The 18,790-nt window shown below is 38.7% G+C and overlaps 1 protein-coding gene across 2 annotated transcripts in view; it reads left to right on the top strand.

Moving 5' to 3' along the window:
* The first annotated feature begins 1,241 nt into the window (after positions 1-1,241).
* The window catches only part of SSR3 (signal sequence receptor subunit 3), a 64,953-nt gene continuing 47,404 nt past the window's right edge, over positions 1,242-18,790 (top strand). The window contains exon 1 of one of the 2 annotated variants that reach the window (XM_030822748.1): positions 1,242-1,304. The gene's annotated coding sequence lies outside the window, so the exon portion shown is untranslated. The remainder of the gene's footprint in view (positions 1,305-18,790) is intronic. The other variant, XM_003256338.4, reaches the window with a different exon arrangement.

Here is an 18,790-nt window from a genome sequence, read left to right as displayed (position 1 = left end):
TAAGGGCCTGCTTGGGGCACGGGCCTTCCAGGTTACAGGGTAAGAAAGAAACTCTAAGGACAGCATGTACCTTGCCAGTTGGACTGTTTGATCCAAACTGGTGGTGAACTGTGTGGCAGTGGCAGCCAGGAAGGTGTTTAGCTGGGGCCTACCATTCACTGGTAGCCTCAAATGTGGACTTTGGTTGTGATCTCCAATGAGGTGGAACAACCCTGGAAATATATCAGTGGGATATAAATATATTCAACTTGTAATTGTAATTGTTGTAAACACCCAAAATATACCACAATCTAAACACCCTCTTCAGCTTTTATTTTTTAATATACCAGGACCCTTAAAAAAATGGAAGTGGCCCTGGTGTCCCTTAACTTCTGGGAGGCCCTGCTAGCCAGACTGCTCCCCATCCTGCCGGAATGTGGTTGGCTCTTCTGGGCTGACCTCTGGACTCTCTCTTCTCAGGTCTGCACTGAGCATTCCCACTGTTGCACTCCTGGAGCACGTTGGGCTTGTTCTCTCCGGTGGAGCATTTAGTACTTAATGATCCTGCCAACTGAACTACCCAGCATGTATGGGCAGCCACAATCAGGAAAAGAAGCTTTTAAATTACTGAAGGGAGCACTCTGTTCTTTCCAGCACCAGTTTTTCTTTTCGGGTTGTCCAGCACGAGTGTGTACCCCCAAAGATATTTATTGAGACATGTTTCACCTCTTGTACTTGGCAACCAAAGCACAAAGATACATACCAACATGTTCTTAGGTTTGTTCGAATTTTATATCCCAAATGACCTGAGAGAAAAGAAAGGGGTGTTCTTTGTCTCCAGGAAACTCATTGTGACTTAACTTTATCTTCTTTAGTAAATTACTGTGTACTATGTGTTACTTATTTGTAATATATCAAATAAGTTAGCTGGTAAAATATAAAGAGAAAAAACCTTACCATATGTTCAAAGTCAACAACAATAATAACAAAAGAAAACTTTTTTTAAAAAAAAAAAGGGGAGAAGGAAAAAAGCTTTACTGGATACAATTATCCCAACTGACAACAACTAAGTCCAAAAGCTATAATATAAATAGTTAAAATTCTCATGGCAAGGAATGAACTTGCCCCAAAATAAATGACTGTACAGATGAGCCCAAAGTGTTCCCACACAAGCAAATTAATAGTTTGGTTTTCTAGGGGTAGATGTGCATAAACATCACATTAACCGTTCTGAGAACTGTTTGCAGATTTTAAAGACAACTGTGACCACTTTCATGATGACCCCATGGATGGTGATGTTCCCAGAACTGGACATCAGGAAATCTGTAAGTATGTACTAAATCAATTAGAAGGAAATCATGCTGACCCTAGAAGGGATTATGAGTTTAGTTGACACCTTAGTAGGAAAATGAAATATGCTGTTAATGACTCACTAAAGCATATAATGTCCTGGAACAGGGAATCACTGTACTGTACTTTCTTGCAAGAAGTGTAACATTTCAGATGTGCTCTTTGAGACTGGAGTTATTTGGGAAATGAGTACATGAAAATCATGAGACTGAGACAAATCACCACTTATACCCTGAAGAAGTTCTGACCTCATCTGTAGACTGTGGTTTTCTTTGAAACCCTGAGTTGATTTTGAACCATAATGTGTGCTTACGACCTATCAAGTAGCTCTGACATGAAGCTTCAGGAGACACAAATCTTAGACATACCACAAAAATATGAGCTTAGAGGATACTATACAATAAAGTAATGTGGGAATTGCTGAAACCCTAGTGTCAGCTCTGGATCTATTGGCACTGCTCCTTTGCTCCTGATTGGCTGAAAGAGCTTTTGATCTGGTAGATTCTTGTGCCTAGGTCTACTCCACCTGGGACTAGAAGGTACCATGGGGTCTGTTTTCTCTCTCACTCATAAAAATTGTACTATCTGGAGTCTAAGGCAGTTATATGTAAGAAGAATTACATAAACATAATGCACGTGTAACTTCATTTTGTTTTACATGATAAATTTTGCATAACTTTGTTTTACATTCAAACTTCTTTGTCATTTAACCTGAAAGGAAGTCACAATTTACCAGTTCCACTCAAAGCCAGGATTAGGGTGAGGTGAGTAAAGTACACACCTTAGACACACAGTTTAAGGTAATGCAAAAAATACTCAGTAATCAAGATAAAAAATATAAGTCCACATAACAACATCCTGGTCAATGATGAACCACATGTAAAATATAAAGATACCTTAAATATATTTTATCAGTTGGTGGCCCCATAAGATTATAGTGGAGCTGAAAATTCTTATCACCTAGGGACATTGTAGCTGTCATAATGTCCTAGTGCAACAAATTACTCATGTATTTGTGGTGATGCTGGTGTAAACAAACTCACTGCACTACCAGTCATGTGAAAGTATAGCAACAAAATCATGTTCAGTACATAATACTTGATAATGATAATAAATGACCATGTTACTGGTTTATATATTTACTACACTATACTTTTTATCCTTATTTTAGAGTGTACTCTTTGTACTCTTTCTACTTATTAAAAAACAGTTAGCTGTAAAGTGGCCTCAGGCAGGTCCTCCAGGAGGTATTCCAGAAGGAGGCATTGTTATCATAGGAGATGACAGCTCAATGTGTATTATCACCCCTGAAAACCTTCCAGTAGGGTAGGATGTGGAGGTGGAACGTAGTGATATTGATGTTCCTAACTCTGTGAAGGCCAAGGCTAAGTATGTCTGTGTCTTAGTTTTTAACAAAAAAAAGTGTTTAAAAACTTTTAAAAATAGAAAAAAAAGCTTGTGAGATAAAGATATAAAGAAAATATTTTTGTACAGCGGTACAATGTGTTGTGTTTTAAGCTGTGTTGTTATAAACACATCTAAAAGTTTTTTAAAATTAAAAGTTTATAAAGTAGAAAAGTTACAGCTAGCCAAGGTCAATGTATTCTTGAAGAGAGAAAACTTTTATAATAAACTTAGTGTAGCCTAAGTGATACGTGTAGATAAACAACACGTGTGCTACAACTGCCTATAGTACTCAGTACAGTAACGTAATGTATAGGTTTGTAGCCTAGGAGGAATAGGCTATACCATATAGCCTGGGTGTGTGGTTGGCGATACCATTTAGGTTTGTGTAACTACATTCTATGATGTTTGCTCAATGACAGAATCACCTAGTGATGGATTTCTCAGAATGCATCCCGATCGTTAAGCAATTCATGACTGTATTTTAATGCAATGCTTTAAAAAAGCAAATTGGCAAACCATGGCTCACAGGTCAGTTGCCTATTTTTGTAAATAAAGTTTTGTGGGGACCAGGGCCAGGATTAGGGTAAGGCAAATAAGACAAGGTCATGCAAATGCAGGGTTAGATCCTGTTATTTAAATTTTTATAGTTTGTTCATCATTTAATTTTTGCATTAATTTCATTTTTAAAAAACCATCTTATATATCTAAATTGCCTTTCAACCTTCCTCCCATTTCCATCAATCTAGGCAGTGACCAAGTCACCCTAGATTAACAGTACAGTATCAATTAGTGGCTAGTGCACAAAGCTGACCCCCTACCATCAGTTTTTTCTTTCTTCCTTCTTACGGATGTGATCAAGTTCAACATTGTTCTCTCATTATCCTGTCTTTCTCAGTGCATGCACACACACACACACACACACACACACACACTTTTTTTTTTTTTTTGAGGCAGGGTCTCACTCTGTCACCCAAGCTGGAATGCAGTGGCTCAATTGTACTTCACTGCAGCCTCAATCTTCTAGGCTCAAGCGATCCTCCTACCTCAGCCTCCTGAGTAGCTGGAACTGCAGGTGAGCACCACCAGCATGCTTGATTTTTTTTTTTTTTTTTTAATATTTAGTAGAGATGAGATCTCGCCATGTTGCCCAGGCTGGTCTCACACTCCTGAGCTCAAGCAATCCTCTCACCTCAGCCTCCCAAAGCACTGGGATTACAGGCATGAGCCACTGCACCTGGCCATTTTTTTAATTAGAGACTTACATATGCTGAAATGTGTTGATTTTAAGTCTAAATATCCTACTTCATTTAATGGTCTGCAAGTGGATACTTTAGGGTTAATGAAAAATACGAGAGTGTACCTGAAGTAGCTTACAGAAAAGAGCCCACGTTACTGATACAGCATTCTTCTATGTGTATGTCTTTAAAATGCATAACTAGATATTCTTTAAGCAGTTTTATATTAAAAATGTTTATTAAATAAATGGAAACAGCTCCAAACAAATATAAAAAAGTAAAAAGACCTGCAGTTATGATATAGATACACTAAAAATTATCTATGCCCAGTTCCATTTTTCATAATGTTAATTTTTAAGTGACCAATATTTAATATGGAAAATTGCTTGGATTTTGACAGCATGTCTGACTGAGAGTATGCAAATTGTACACAATCCCCATGGAAATGACCTTGTGACCCCTGCATTTTATTTAGGGCAGCATGGCCAGCAGTAACTACCTTGCCCTCCTCCATGCAATTGCTGTGAGGAAAGGAAGAAAACTGTGACAATGACAGGGGTTGGGGGTTGGGAAGTGTGAGAAGCTGAGAAAGGCAAGAAGCCAGAAAGGCCTGCCCTGGGGAACATGAAGGCTCTATGAGCCTGTGTGGTGAAAAACAGTTCTAAATTGTCAGCGTGCCAAGTGTGGCAAGGTGAATACATGTAGCTACCTCCTTCTCCTGCCCCAACTTCATGGGGGGAACATTTTCTATTTAAAGAAAGTGTGCACTCACCAAATTGATAGGAATATAATTAGGTTTTTCCCAGAAGAGGAATTTTAGGGTAATCTCGTCTCCTTGCTTTCTGCCTTGCCCCAGCTGCAGGGCTCCCTCTATACAGAACGATGCTGAATGAGCTTTCAACACTAGAAATCAATCCTGTCATTTCTTCACTAGACCCCTGGGCTTCCTAAATGAAGTCCAAACTGCTTAGCTTGGCATTCAAACCCTATTGTGAGCTAGTCCTTGCCTTCAGTGCTGGCCTCAAATCCCAAGGTAATTTCAGCTTGACAGTCTTCCATGTAATTTTTATTTCATTTTATTTTGTATTGAGGTATAATATACATAATGTATACTAATCAACAGGATACAACCTTATGATATTTACGTATGTATGAATCTGTATGTAACCACACTCAGGTCAATACACAAAACATTTTCTCTACTCCACAAATTTCTCTGGTGTCCTTCTTAGTCTGTACATGCTCCACTTACCACTCCAGGTTTTCTCTGTTCTTAAACTTTATATAAATGAAATTATATAATATGTATTATTTTATGCCTGCTTCTTTCAACATCAATGCTTGTGAAATTCATCCATGTTGTACATTTATTTAATTCATTCTTTCTTTCTTGCTGAGTTAGTAGGTCGCTGTGTGAGTGAACCACAATTTATCCATTTTCTCGCTGCTTATTCATATTTTTCCCATGGCACTCAGCATTGTATAAGGTTTGAATGCAAAGGCATGAGGAGGCCTAGCCACTGCCCTGGAGGCACTTTCCTGAGGCCTCAGGGGACTGTCACCTGGGGCAGAGTTTGACCTTCAGCCCCATAGCCTCAGCAGCCTGAACTGTGAGCTCATGAAGAGGGACCTGGTGCAACCACGTCCATAGGACTCAGAAAATCAGCACTCATTTATTTATTTATAGTGAGAAATACAACTGTCTTATATTCAGGTGAACACATTTCACATATTTTTAAAACAGTTCTGTAATATTTATGTAGCCTTTCTTGCAAGGAACTATGAACACATTTAAATAATGAGCTGCCACAACATTCTGGTAAATAGACTGTTGGAATTTACAAATGAAGAATTTGGGACAAAAGAAAGAACTGAATGTTCTCAAGGCAAACTTGTAAGGGAAAAACACATCAGCTTTAACCATATCTCTGCTTTGCTTTATCCCAATTCCAGGAGGTAGGGCAGCCAACTAGTTAAGGCTACAGACTGGGGCCAGAGGCCTGGATTCAAATACATGCTCTGCCATCACCTCTGTGACCTTGAGCAAGTTACAGTGCCTCCTCATGCCTCAGCTGTGCCACCTATAAGAATGGGATGATAACAGTAGTTAAATGAGCTGAGAGGCAGAGTGATTTGAAAAATGCTGGCATGTAGTAAGCAACTTAAAAAATGCCAGCTGCTATTATTGTCTTGGGCTCTGTAAATTGTCACTTTCCTCATTATCAGAAAATTAGATCACATTTAGGCATTACTAACTACTAAGTCCTCAGCTTGAAGTCATAATGGTAAAACCATCACTTTTAAATTCCTGACGGACAAGGTATTTCCAGAGGAGTCAGTGTTGGCAATACTCAACACATATACTTTTTTCCCTTTTTTTAAAAAAATTATTATTTCATAAGTCATTGGGGTACAGGTGGTATTAGGTTACATAAATCAGTTATTTAGTGGTGATTTGTGAGATTTTGGTGCACCCATCACTCAAGCAATATACACTGTGCCCTATTTGTAGTCTTTTATCCTTCACCCCCGACACACTCTTCCCCCTAAGTCCCCAAAGTCCATTGTATCATTCTTATGCCTTTGCATCCTCGTAGCTTAGCTCCCACATATCAGTGAGAACATATAATGTTTGGTTTTCCATTCCTGAGTTATTTCACTTAGAATAATAGTCTCCAGTCTCATCCAGGTCACTGCAAATGCTGTTAATTCATTCCTTTTTATGCCTGAGTAGTATTCCATCGTATATATATGCCACAGTTTCTTTATCCACTCGTTGATTGATGAGCATTGGGTTGGTTCCATGATTTTGCAATTGTGAATTGTGATGCTATAAACATGTGTGTGCAAGTCTCTTTTTTGTATAATGACTTCTTTTCCTCTGGGTAGATACCCAGTAGTGGGACTGCTGGGTCAAATGGTAGTTCTACTTTTAGTTCTTTAAGGAATCTCTACATTGCTTTCCATATTGGCTGTACTAGTTTACATTTCCACCATCAGTGTAGAAGTGTTCCCTGATCACCACATCCATGCCAACATCTACTGTTTTTTTTTTTATTTTTTGATTATGGCCTGTCTTGCAGGAGTGGGGTGAAATCACACTGTGGTTTTGACTTGCATTTCCCTGATCATTAGTGATGTTGAGCATTTTTTCATATGTTTGTTGGCCACTTGTACATCTTCTTTTGAGAATTGTCTATTCATGTCCTTAGCCCACTTTTTGATGGGATTTTTGTTTTCTTACTGATTTGTTTGAGTTCTTTGTAGATTCTGGATATTAGTCCTTTGTCAGATGTATAGATTGTGAAGATTTTCTCCCACTCTGTGGGTTGTCCGTTTACTCTGTTGAGTGTTCCTTTTGCTGTGCAAAAGCTATTTAGTTTAATTAAGTCCCAACTATGTATCTTTGTTTTTATTACATTTGCTTTTGGGTTCTTGGTCATGAAATCCTTGCTAAGCCAAGGTCTAGAAGGGTTTTTCCAGTGTTATCTTCTAGAATTTTTATACTTTTAGATCTTATATTTAAGTCCTTAATCCATTGAGTTGATTTTTGTATGAGGTGAGAGTGAGGAACCAGTTTCATTCTCCTACATGTGGCTAGCCAATTATCCCAGCACCATTTGTTGAAAAGGGTGTCCTCTCCCCAGTTTATGTTTTTGTTTGCTTTGTCGAAGATCAGTTGGCTGTAAGTATTTGGGCTTATTTATCAGTTCTCTATTCTGTTCCATTGGTCTATGTGCCTTTTATGCTAGTACCATGCTCAACACATATACTTTTGATGGCAAATATAAGGAGATTGGAAAAATAAGACCAAATATCAGAGCATCCCAAGATGTTAGAATGTTTTAAATGAATATATTGTATTAGGGACACTGGTTTATCTGTTTTGCTTTGGATTTTTAGAATATGATTCTAGAGGCCGGGCGCAGTGGCTCACGCTTGTAATCCCAGCACTTTGGGAGGCCGAGGCAGGCGGATCACGAGGTCAGGCGGATCACGAGGTCAGGCGGATCACGAGGTCAGGAGATTGAGACCACAGTGAAACCCTGTCTCTACTAAAAAAAATACAAAAAAAAAAAAAAAAATTAGCCGGGCGTGGTGGCGGGCGCCTGTAGTCCCAGCTACTCGGAGAGGCTGAGGCAGGAGAATGGCGTGAACCCGGGAGGCGGAGCTTGCAGTGAGCCGAGATTGCGCCATTGCACTCCAGCCTGGGCGACAGAGCAAGACTCCGTCTCAAAAAAAAAAAAAAAAAAAAAAAAAAAGAATATGATTCTAGAAAAGCAAGGAAGACGAAGCATTATTAAAGCTGAAGACTTTCTGGGATGTTGCTAAGGAAAGTCAGAAATCCAGGGCTACTAAGTAAAATTAATTCTACTTATTGTCCATAAATTAGGTCCTAATGAGGTGAGAAATTGCAGTGAATAGTTAAAGAATGAAAATATTTTCTCTGAATAAAAAGAAAAGCCAGGGAGGCTTTACCCTCTCAAAATTCTATCTTATTTCTCTTTAGCTGCAGTCAGATAAAAAGAAAGCAGCTCTGAGAACCGGGAGATACAAACAAAACCATTCATGTAATTACCTTATACTGTCTAGGCAAGGTGAATGGAACACCTGTGAATAATAGAGAATGAAGCCTTTGTAAGCATTGAACGATAAGTCACTCAGGGGCATTTTAGCTCAAGACCAGTAAAGGACAAGTGTCTGGTGAAGGATTTTGATTCCAAGACAGAGTGACATGAATATGAAAAGTTAAAGAGTCATGTCAGAAGAACCAAATGATGGCTTTAATTATTTATATATTTCAAAGGTTACTCTTAAAGAATAACTTGTTGATAAATGTGTTCAAATTACCACTCTTTTAATTAAGATAATTATTTTTAGGTAACAGAATGAGAGAAAGGGAGAGAGAGAGAGAAAGAGAGGCAGTGGAAGGCGGGAGGAGAGAGAGAAATGAAAGAAATATACAGGAAGTCTGAGTATTTCAATGTGTTGGATTTTTAAAAACATGAGAGACCCAAAGGGACTTCCTGGAAAAAGCAAATTCCAGGCTTCCAGTTCTTGGTAAGATGCGATGTTAAATACAATGAAAAGGTTAGGCACGAGGACTCCTGAAATCAGAGGTCATAGTCTTGGGACTCCCTAATTAAACCTGCCTGAAAACTCACTTTTGTTAATCTACACTGGGTTTCAAAATGTCTTAAAACACTATCAAAAAAGAAGATGTCATATTAAAAAATCCAATTTCTGGCTTTCCTCACAAACTCCAACATTCTGGCAACCTTGCAGCGTTCCTGCCTACTAAGAGTTGGCCGTACCTGAGTAATGACAGTTCCTTTGCAGTTCAGCACAGCCCCAGTTTTGGTCTGCTCTACCCACCTCTGCTACTGCTTTTTCAAAGCAAAATATATCTGTGTTTGTAGAAGGATGAATGAAACTGATGGGAATATTGTGGAATCTCTCTGGGATTAGGAATATGACACAATGGACAGGTCTTTGCTCCACCTATAAGGTGGCATCAGTCACTTTTCACGTAGCTATCAAGGTGCATATATTTGGATAACAACCTCCAGACTGAACTTCTCCAGGGCAGGGGATTCAGTCTCATTCATTGTTGTGTTCCTTTTTTAGCACAGTGCATAGCATACGGTTGGTACTTACTAAGTATTTATTGAATGAATAACAGATTAGAGGACTGTAATGTTCTCCACCTCTAAATCAAGCATGAGAAAGTATCTGCTTTTTAAAAAAGTATCTCAGTTTCCTGGGTATCATCTCCCCCCACCATATACCTATATACCATCCCTTCATTCTGTTGACCTTTTTGGACCTGGGGAGTTCAACTCCCACTTACCAGCAAACTGGACAGGATAATCGCTGAGCCACTTCTAGACTCCCATCACTTAACACGATCCTCACAGGAACTGGGCCAAGAGTATACCAACTGACGACTAGCTGCACGACACGGAGGGGAACACTGGGGATTTATCACTTGCGTATCTGAACAGCACAGATTATTTAAAATCCGGACACATTGGCTTCCACGAAGTCAATGAATAATTCTTGCATGAACCAGCTGCTTTCACTTTGTTAAAAGGACACTGCTTTTCATTGTTCCAACACATAGTTGCTTGGACAGATTTTTCTTAGGATAATGAGGAGAGCAAAGGTTGGCTGTTCATAAACTCTACTTATAAGCTAGGGATTCCAAACTCAGTAGCCTCCAGGGCCAGGCAGGTAATGGAAATGAGTGAAGCCTGCTGGGAAAGTGAAGAGGGACAGCTGCTCCTTGCGGCAAGTAACTGGAGCTATTGCAGGAATCTGGGCCCACTGTTTCCAGGTCTTCCAATTTTTCCAGAAAACCAGGTGCCCAGATTTATAAGGACATTTCCCAATGGGAAAAAAAAAAAAACGACACGCACACACACAGAACAGGCCAGATTGAGCCCAGGCCCTTAGGTTTTTGAAATCTGCTATTTAGCCAGGTAGGGCATAACATTACCTCATGAAGGCTTTTATGGAAGGCATCTTAGTAGCCTGTGACTAGCAATAGAAGACTCCCTTCCCTTCCCCCTACCACACCACAAAGGGCCCTGGAACCCTCTGAAAGGAAATCATTGGTTTTATTTTATTTTTTCCCTTGGGTTCATTCTTAATTAGGCATGTTGGAATCTTTACAAAAAAAAAAAAAACCATATAAATGTAAAGTGTTTAACTCACCAGTACCCATGTGAAAATGAATTAGTAGTATTAACTGGAGACAACAACAAAACTTTCGCAGGCAGCTGAAACTGTTCTGTGCATTAACATATATATGTTTATGTGTATGTGTGTATATGTTTATTTTTACTTGTTTTAAGAATGCTTTTTAATCCAAGTTGGACTTTAGTAGGTTTTTTTTTTTCCTTCATTATAACCATGGGATAGAAATGCATCCCTTGCCCAGAGCTATTTTGTTTTGAATGTGGGGAAATGGGAAAACTTCAGGCTTTGATCCTTAGACCAGATTACTTTCTGTCTCACACTGAGGTCACAGACAGGACATGTGAATGGAACAAATGCTGAGAACTTGCACTGGCCATAATCAAGGCAGTAGTTCAGGCCTCTCTAGCTTGATTTCTTTTACAATAATAATGACAATAATAAAGACAAGGATATTATCATTTCCTTGCTGCTTGTGTATCCTGCTTTGTGGGGGAAAAAAGTTGTGTCTAAAAGTCAAGCCATTTCTGATTTTTAAATTTTCATTTGTAAACTGGAGATATTAATAACTACCTTGCAGGATTTTTGTGAACATTGCTAAGTTTGACATCTACAAAACACCCTGAAGAGTACCTAGTGCATGGAAGAACTTAAAAGGTAGTAGGTAGTATTATTCTGATTTTTTAATTTTCATTTGTAAACTGGAGATATTAATAACTACCTTGCAGGATTTTTGCGAATACTGCTGAGTTTGACATCTATAAAACACCTATATATATATATATACAGAGAGAGAGAGAGAGAGAGAGAGAGAGAACCTAGTGCATAGAACTCAAAGGTAGCAGGTAGCATTATTGTTATTACTTTATACTTTCATTTGTGCTTTATAACCAGGTGTGGTCCAGGATCAGCAGTATCAGTATTCCCTGAGTACTTATTAGAAATACAGTGCCTCAGAGCCCTTTCCAGGTCTGCTGACTCAAAATCTCCTTTGTAGCAAGATTTGAGGTGATTTGTGTGCTCAGTCAACCTGGACATGCACTGCTTTATAAAGTGTACTTTGTACTTAGAACTTTTCACATTTTAAATGTTAAATGGTGTTCTAAAACTTGAATTATTTTATGCCACCTATACAAGATTTCCTATATCTGTGTTTCATCTGGACCATTATTTACTTAATAGATATTTTGAATAGTCTCAGCAGTTTGGGAGGTCGAGGAGGGTGGATCACCTGAGGTCAGGAGTTTGAGACCAGCCTGGGCAACATGGTGAAACTCTTCCTCTACTAAAAATACAAAATTAGCTGGGCATGGTGGCAGGCGCCTGTAATCCCAGCTACTCAGGAGGCTGAGGCAGGGAGAATCTCTTGAACCCAGGAGGCGAAGGTCACAGTGAGCCGAGATGGTGCCACTGCACTCCAGCCTGGGTGACAAAGCAAGACTCCATTAAAAAAAAAAAAAAAGATAGTCTTAATTTAAAAAAAAAAAAAAAAAGACCTTAGCCTGCTCCTAAAAATGATATTGTGGGTCTTATATCCTAGCTATATTCATATAATATAGCTATATTCTATATTCATATGAAATAAATAATAGACTGTGAAGTTAAAACTGTCCTCTGTATACCCCTAAAAGCATCCTGGGTATCACTGTGACACACACCCTGTCTTTCAAGCAACACTTTCCCAGGGGCTCACTATTTTCAAGAAGATTGTTCTAAGTGGTTTAATAAAGCAAAGACTCTCAATAAAATACTGGCAAACCGAATCCAGCAGCACATCAAAAAGCTTATCCACCAAGATCAAGTTGGCTTCATCCCTGGGATGCAAGGCTGGTTCAACATACGCAAATCAATAAATGTAATCCAGCATATAAACAGAACCAAAGACAAAAATCACATGATTATCTCAATAGATGCAGAAAAGGCCTTTGACAAAATTCAACAGTTCTTCATGCTAAAAACTCTCAATAAACTAGGCATTGATTGATCATATCTCAAAATAATAAGAGCTATTTATGACAGACACACAGCCAGTATCATACTGAATGGGCAAAAACTGGAAGCATTCCCTTTGAAAACTGGCACAAGACAGGGATGCCCTCTCTCACCACTCCTATTCAACATAGTGTTGGAAGTTCTGGCCAGGGCAATCAGACAAGAGAAGGAAATAAAGGGTATTCAATTAGGAAACAAGGAAGTCAAATTGTCCCTTTTTGCAGATGACATGATTGTATATTTAGAAAACCCCATTGTCTCAGCCCAAAATCTCCTTAAGCTGATAAGCAACTTCAGCAAAGTCTCAGGGTACAAAATCAATGTACAAAAATCACAAGCATTCCTATACACCAATAACAGACAAACAGAGAGCCAAATCATAGTGAACTCCCATTCGCAATTGCTACAAAGAGAATAAAATACCTAGGAATCCAACTTACAAGGGATGTGAAGGACCTCTTCAAGGAGAACTACAAACCACTGCTCAATGAAATAAAAGAGGACACAAACAGATGGAAGAACATTCCATGCTCATGGATAGGAAGGATCAATATAATGAAAATAGCCATACTCCTCAAGGTAATTTATAGATTCAATGCCATCTCCATCAAGCTACCAATGACTTTCTTCACAGAATTGGAAAAAACTACTTTAAAGTTCATATGGAACCAAAAAAGAGCCCACATTGCCATGACAATCCTAAGCAAAAGGAGCAAAGCTGGAGGCATCACGTTACCTGACTTCAAACTATACTATAAAGCTACAGTAACCAAAACAGCATGGTACTGGTACTAAAAGAGATATAGACCAATGGAACAGAACAGAGGCCTCAGAAATAACACCATACATCTACAACCATCTGATCTTTGAGAAACCTGACAAAAACCAGAAATGGGGAAAGGATTCCCTATTTAATAAATGATGCTGGGAAAACTGGCTAGCCATATGTAGAAAGCTGAAACTGGATCCCTTCCTTACACCTTATACAAAAATTAATTCAAGATAGATTAAAGACTTAAATGCTAGACCTAAAACCATAGAAACCCTAGAAGAAAACCTAGGCAATACCATTCAGGACATAGGCATGGGCAAGTATTCCTGATTAAAACACCAAAAGCAATGGCAACAAGAGCCAAAATTGACAAATGGGATCTAATTAAATAAAACAGTTTCTGCACAGCAAAAGAAACTACCATCAGAATGAGAGAAATGTTTGCAATCTACCCATCTGACAAAGGGCTAATATCCAGAATCTACAAAGAACTCAAACAAATTTACAAGAAAAAATCAAACAACCCCATCAAAAAGTGGGCAAAGGATATGAACAGACACTTCTCAAAAGAAGACATTTGTGCAGCCAACAGACACATGAAAAAATGCTCATAATCACTGGTCATCAGAGAAATGCAAATCAAAACCACAATGAGATACCATCTCACACCAGTTGGAATGGCGATCATTAAAGTCAGGAAACAACAGGTGCTGGAGAGGATGTGGAGAAATAGGAACACTTTTACACTGTTGGTGGGAGTGTAAACTAGTTCAACCATTGTGGAAGACAGTGTGGCGATTCCTCAAGGATCTAGAACTAGAAATATCATTTGACCCAGCAATCCCATTACTGGGTATATACCCAAAGGATTATAAATCACACTGCTATAAAGACACATGCACATGTATGTTTATTGTGGCACTACTCACAATAGCAAAGACTTGGAACCAACCCAAATGTCCATCAATGATAGACTGGATTAAGACAATGTGGCACATATACACCATAGAATACTATGCAGCCATAAAAAAGGATGAGTTCATGTCCTTTTAGGGACATGGATGAAGCTGGAAACCATCATTCTGAGCAAACTATCGCAAGGACAGAAAATCAAACACCACATGTTCTCACTTATAGGTGGGAATTGAACAATGAGAACACGTGGACAAAGGGTAGGGAACATCACACACCGGGGCCTGTTGTGGGGTGGGGGGAGGGGGGAGGGATAGCATTAGGAGAAAAACCTAATGTAAATGACAAGTTAATGGGTGCAGCAAACCAACACAGCACATGTGTACATATGTAACAAACCTGCACGTTGTACACATGTACCCTAGAACTTAAAATATAGTAATAAATAAGTAAATTTAAAAAAATTTAAAAAAAAAGGAAAGACTCTTTTTCCAATCTAAATAATCATTCCTTGGCTTTTCTTTTTTATCAATTCAAACTAGGGCCATATGATGTGACAGAAAATATTTTATCAGTCTGATAGACCAGAGATGTCACTTTTAAGCATGTATCTGGGCCAGATTCCTTCCTCCTTCTTAACTTCTATCAACATCCATTGAACAACCACTGCATGCCAGCCCTTGTGCTTAGCATGGAAGACAGAGTTGAGGAAGACAGTGCCCCTTCCCTAGCATCTTATCATCTGGTTGGTTGTGGTAGTACAGGAAAATGTGACAAAGCTGATGGTAAAGCAACCCTTAGGACATCGTGGAGGCACAGAGCAAGGTACCTCCCCCAGCCAGGGGGTCTAAGCAAGGCTTCCTGGCAAGAAGTAAGGCCTTAGCTCAAACCTAAAGGATTGACAAGGGGAAGAGTCGGGGGGCAAGCTCAAAAGGGGATATAGCCTGGGCAAAGCTGCAGATCAAGAAACAGTAAGGCACATCTCCCAGTCTCAGTTTCTTCATTTGTGATATGAAACAGGAAGGATACTTACCACATTAGGTCATTTAGAGTAAAAACCCCAAGGCTTGTGTTTATATGAGAGAATTACATCTGCATATTCACATATACAAAGACAGAAGCAGTGACAAGCAATAGCTGTAGTTCCACTCCCAGATATATGCCCAAGAAAAATAAAAACATAGGTCCACATAAAAATTTGTATACAAGTGTTCATAGCATCGTTATTCACAATAGCCAAAAGTGGAAACAAATGAAATGTCCATGAACTGATAAATAAAATGAGGTATATCTACACAATGCAATATTATTGGGCAATAAAAAGAAATGAAGTATTGATATGTGCTACAATATGAATTAACTTTGAAATGCTATGCTAGTGAAAGAAGCCAGAAACAAAAGGACACATACGTGATTTCATTTATATGAAATGTCCAGAATAAGCAATCTATATTCTATAGATTCTTATAAATCTATAAATCTATAGAGACACAAAGTAGATTAGTGGTTGCCTATGGCTGGAGGTGGGATGGGAGAGGGAGTGATTATTAATGGGTACTGGGTTTCTTTTTGTTCTAAAGTTGATTGTGGTGATGACTGTACAATTCTTTCTTTTTTCTTTTCTTTTTTTTTTTTTGAGATGGAGTCTCGCTCTGTCACCAGGCTAGAGTGCAGTGGCACCATCTCGGCTCACTGCAACCTCTGCCTCCCGGGTTCAAGCAATTCTCCTGCCTCTGCCTCCTGAGTAGCTGGGATTACAGGCATGTGCCACCACGCCCAGCTAATTTTTTGTGTGCGTGTTTAGTAGAGATGGGGTTTCACCATGTTGGCCAGGATGGTCTCGATCTCTTGACCTCGTGATCTGCCCTCCTCAGCCTCCCAAAGTGCTGGGATTACAGGCATGAGCCACCGCACCTGGCCTGATTGTACAATTCTTTCAATATACTAAAAACCATTGAATTGTAGACCATAAATGTTTGGATTGAATGGTATGTGAATTATATCTCAATAAAGCTATTTTTTAAGTGATAGCTAACACTTTCATAGCATAACCTAGGCACAGTTCTAAGTGTTTTATATATGTTAATTTATTAATTCTTACAATATCCAATGATATAGGTACCATGATGGTCCCCAGAAAAGACTGCCTAGGGCCACATGGCCAGTAAATGGTAGGGCTGTGATGCAAATCCATGGGGGCTGGCTTTGGCACACACTCACTTATTTCCAGCCTACACTGTCCTAGCTTGGGAACCATCAAAAGCTTCAGTTTTAGATTCAGATAAACCTGGGTTCTGATCTCATCCCTGCTATTTATCAGCCAAGTGATCCTGGGCAGGCTACTGAACTCAGTTTTCTCATATGTTCAATGGAGATAATAATAGTGCATACCTCACAGGATTGATGTTTAGCACAGGGACTATCTATAGTAAGCTGTTAACAACTATGAGGTCTTTCTTTATGCGGAGTTATCACTGGTTTGAGAACTGAAAAGCACTACGTAAAAGCAGCAGGCAGGCTAATACCAGGCAACTTGAAGAATCAGCTTATTATTTCTGCAAAGACAGAATTTTGTTTTTTGTATGAAAATGGCCTAGTAAACTAGTGGTCTGGCATGCTACTTTTTACATAACATAACTTAAAGTCTTAAATGAAGAGAAAAATATTTGCCACATGCACTAAGCATTCGAAATGTTGAAGATCTGCTTTTTATGGCATGAAAATAAGCAGAAGTGTGGGATGGAGAAAGAAATGTGTCACTTCCCCAGCACTGGCCTGCAAGGGCAGAGTGACCTTACACAAGAAGAAAAATGCCAGTAATTTCCAAACTAATCTAATTTTGAATTTCATGATTTTTCATTTCATTATGTACAGATATATTTATTCTTGGAAGGAAAGAACAAAAAACCTGATATTAGTGATAAAATAAGTCATATAAGTTTTGCTGGCAAACTCATACTGCACAGTGCTGCAGAGTTCATTTGCAAGACAGGAAGCAAGTCAAAGTCCATTGCAGTTCTCTGCCCAGAATGTTTCTTTGAGCACAGTTTGTGACTGGAATTTTTTAAATTTTATTTTGGGGTTGGCATAGTTTGCTGTGGTATGATTCAGTCTCTTCTTTCATCTCCTATAATTTTCCTCCTAACATTCAATGGACCCGCTCTGGGGTTTCCACATCATGGGAAACGTACCAGCATTCATTCTGCTGTTTAGGCCACCTTTGATTCCTCCTTTTCTCCCCCATGGCCAGTGGGTAGGTACATTTGCTAGGCTTCCTCCAAAATATATCTTGCATCTTTTCACTTCTCTCTAACTCCTTTGCCACTATTTATCCAAGCCACTTACATCTACTGAAAGGACTACTGCAATAGTTTTTTAAATGTTCCCTCCACTTCCGCTGTATTTCCCTGCAGCCAATTCTCCGTGGAGCAACAAGAGGTATCTCTAGAAATATGAAAAAGATCAAACTTCTGCCTAAACCATCAATGGTCTAAATTCAAATATATGATTAGAATATTTAAAAGGTGTTCAACATCATTAATCATCAAGGAAAGTAAATTTAAAGCTACAATGAGATACTACAGATTGAGTAGCCGTTATCCAAAATGCTTGGGACCAGAAGTATTTTGAATTTTACACTTTTTTCATTTTGGAATATTTTTATATACATAATAAGATATTTTGTGATGAGGCCAAGCCTAAACACAATATTCATATATGTATTTTTAACAATTTTGTGCATATAACTTACACACATAGCCTGATGATAAATCTTTACAATATTTTAAACAATTTTATGTATGAAACAAAGTTTGTGTACATTGAAAGCCAAGGTGTATATCAAAAAGCAAAAGTGTCACTATCTTGGCCACCCATGTGGACAATCTGTGGTTGCATGGCATCACCAACATTCCTGACTCTGAATTTATATGCTAACAATAAGTAATCATTTTCTAACATTTATTTACACATAATCACTTAACTGTAAAAAATATGACATAATATTAATACAGTGAAAAAATAATGTGGTTTACAGAAACTAAGCAGAACAGTAGCATCAACAGAATACCTGTATTAGCTGTTAAACAGTAGCAGCAACAAACAATGGCAGGCTTTCAGTCTCTACCGATGATGCTGTGTTCTGTTTAAAAGGTTACTATATACACTTTTTTTAAAGGTGAGAAGAAACATCAGAAGCACTTGAGGGACCAGCAAGTGGGTCCTCTATGGATGAGGAGGCTTTCTGCTGGATGGCCTTTAAAAATATTTCCCCCAGAGTCATCTGCCTCACTAACTATGGTTTTTGCGTTAGAAGTCTGATTTTATACATCGCCATGAATTCTTACTCTGTTAGGAATGCACACTACTCTAGTCCTTCAATAAGCCCATCATAGATTTTTACCATGTCATCTATAGGTGATTTTTCTGCAGTGTTTTCCACTTG

The sequence above is a fragment of the Nomascus leucogenys genome, chromosome 11, assembly GCF_006542625.1.
Source record: "Nomascus leucogenys isolate Asia chromosome 11, Asia_NLE_v1, whole genome shotgun sequence".
Taxonomy (NCBI): domain Eukaryota; kingdom Metazoa; phylum Chordata; class Mammalia; order Primates; family Hylobatidae; genus Nomascus; species Nomascus leucogenys.
Note: the sequence above shows the minus strand (reverse complement) of the source record. Positions and strands in the feature narration are given on the sequence as shown.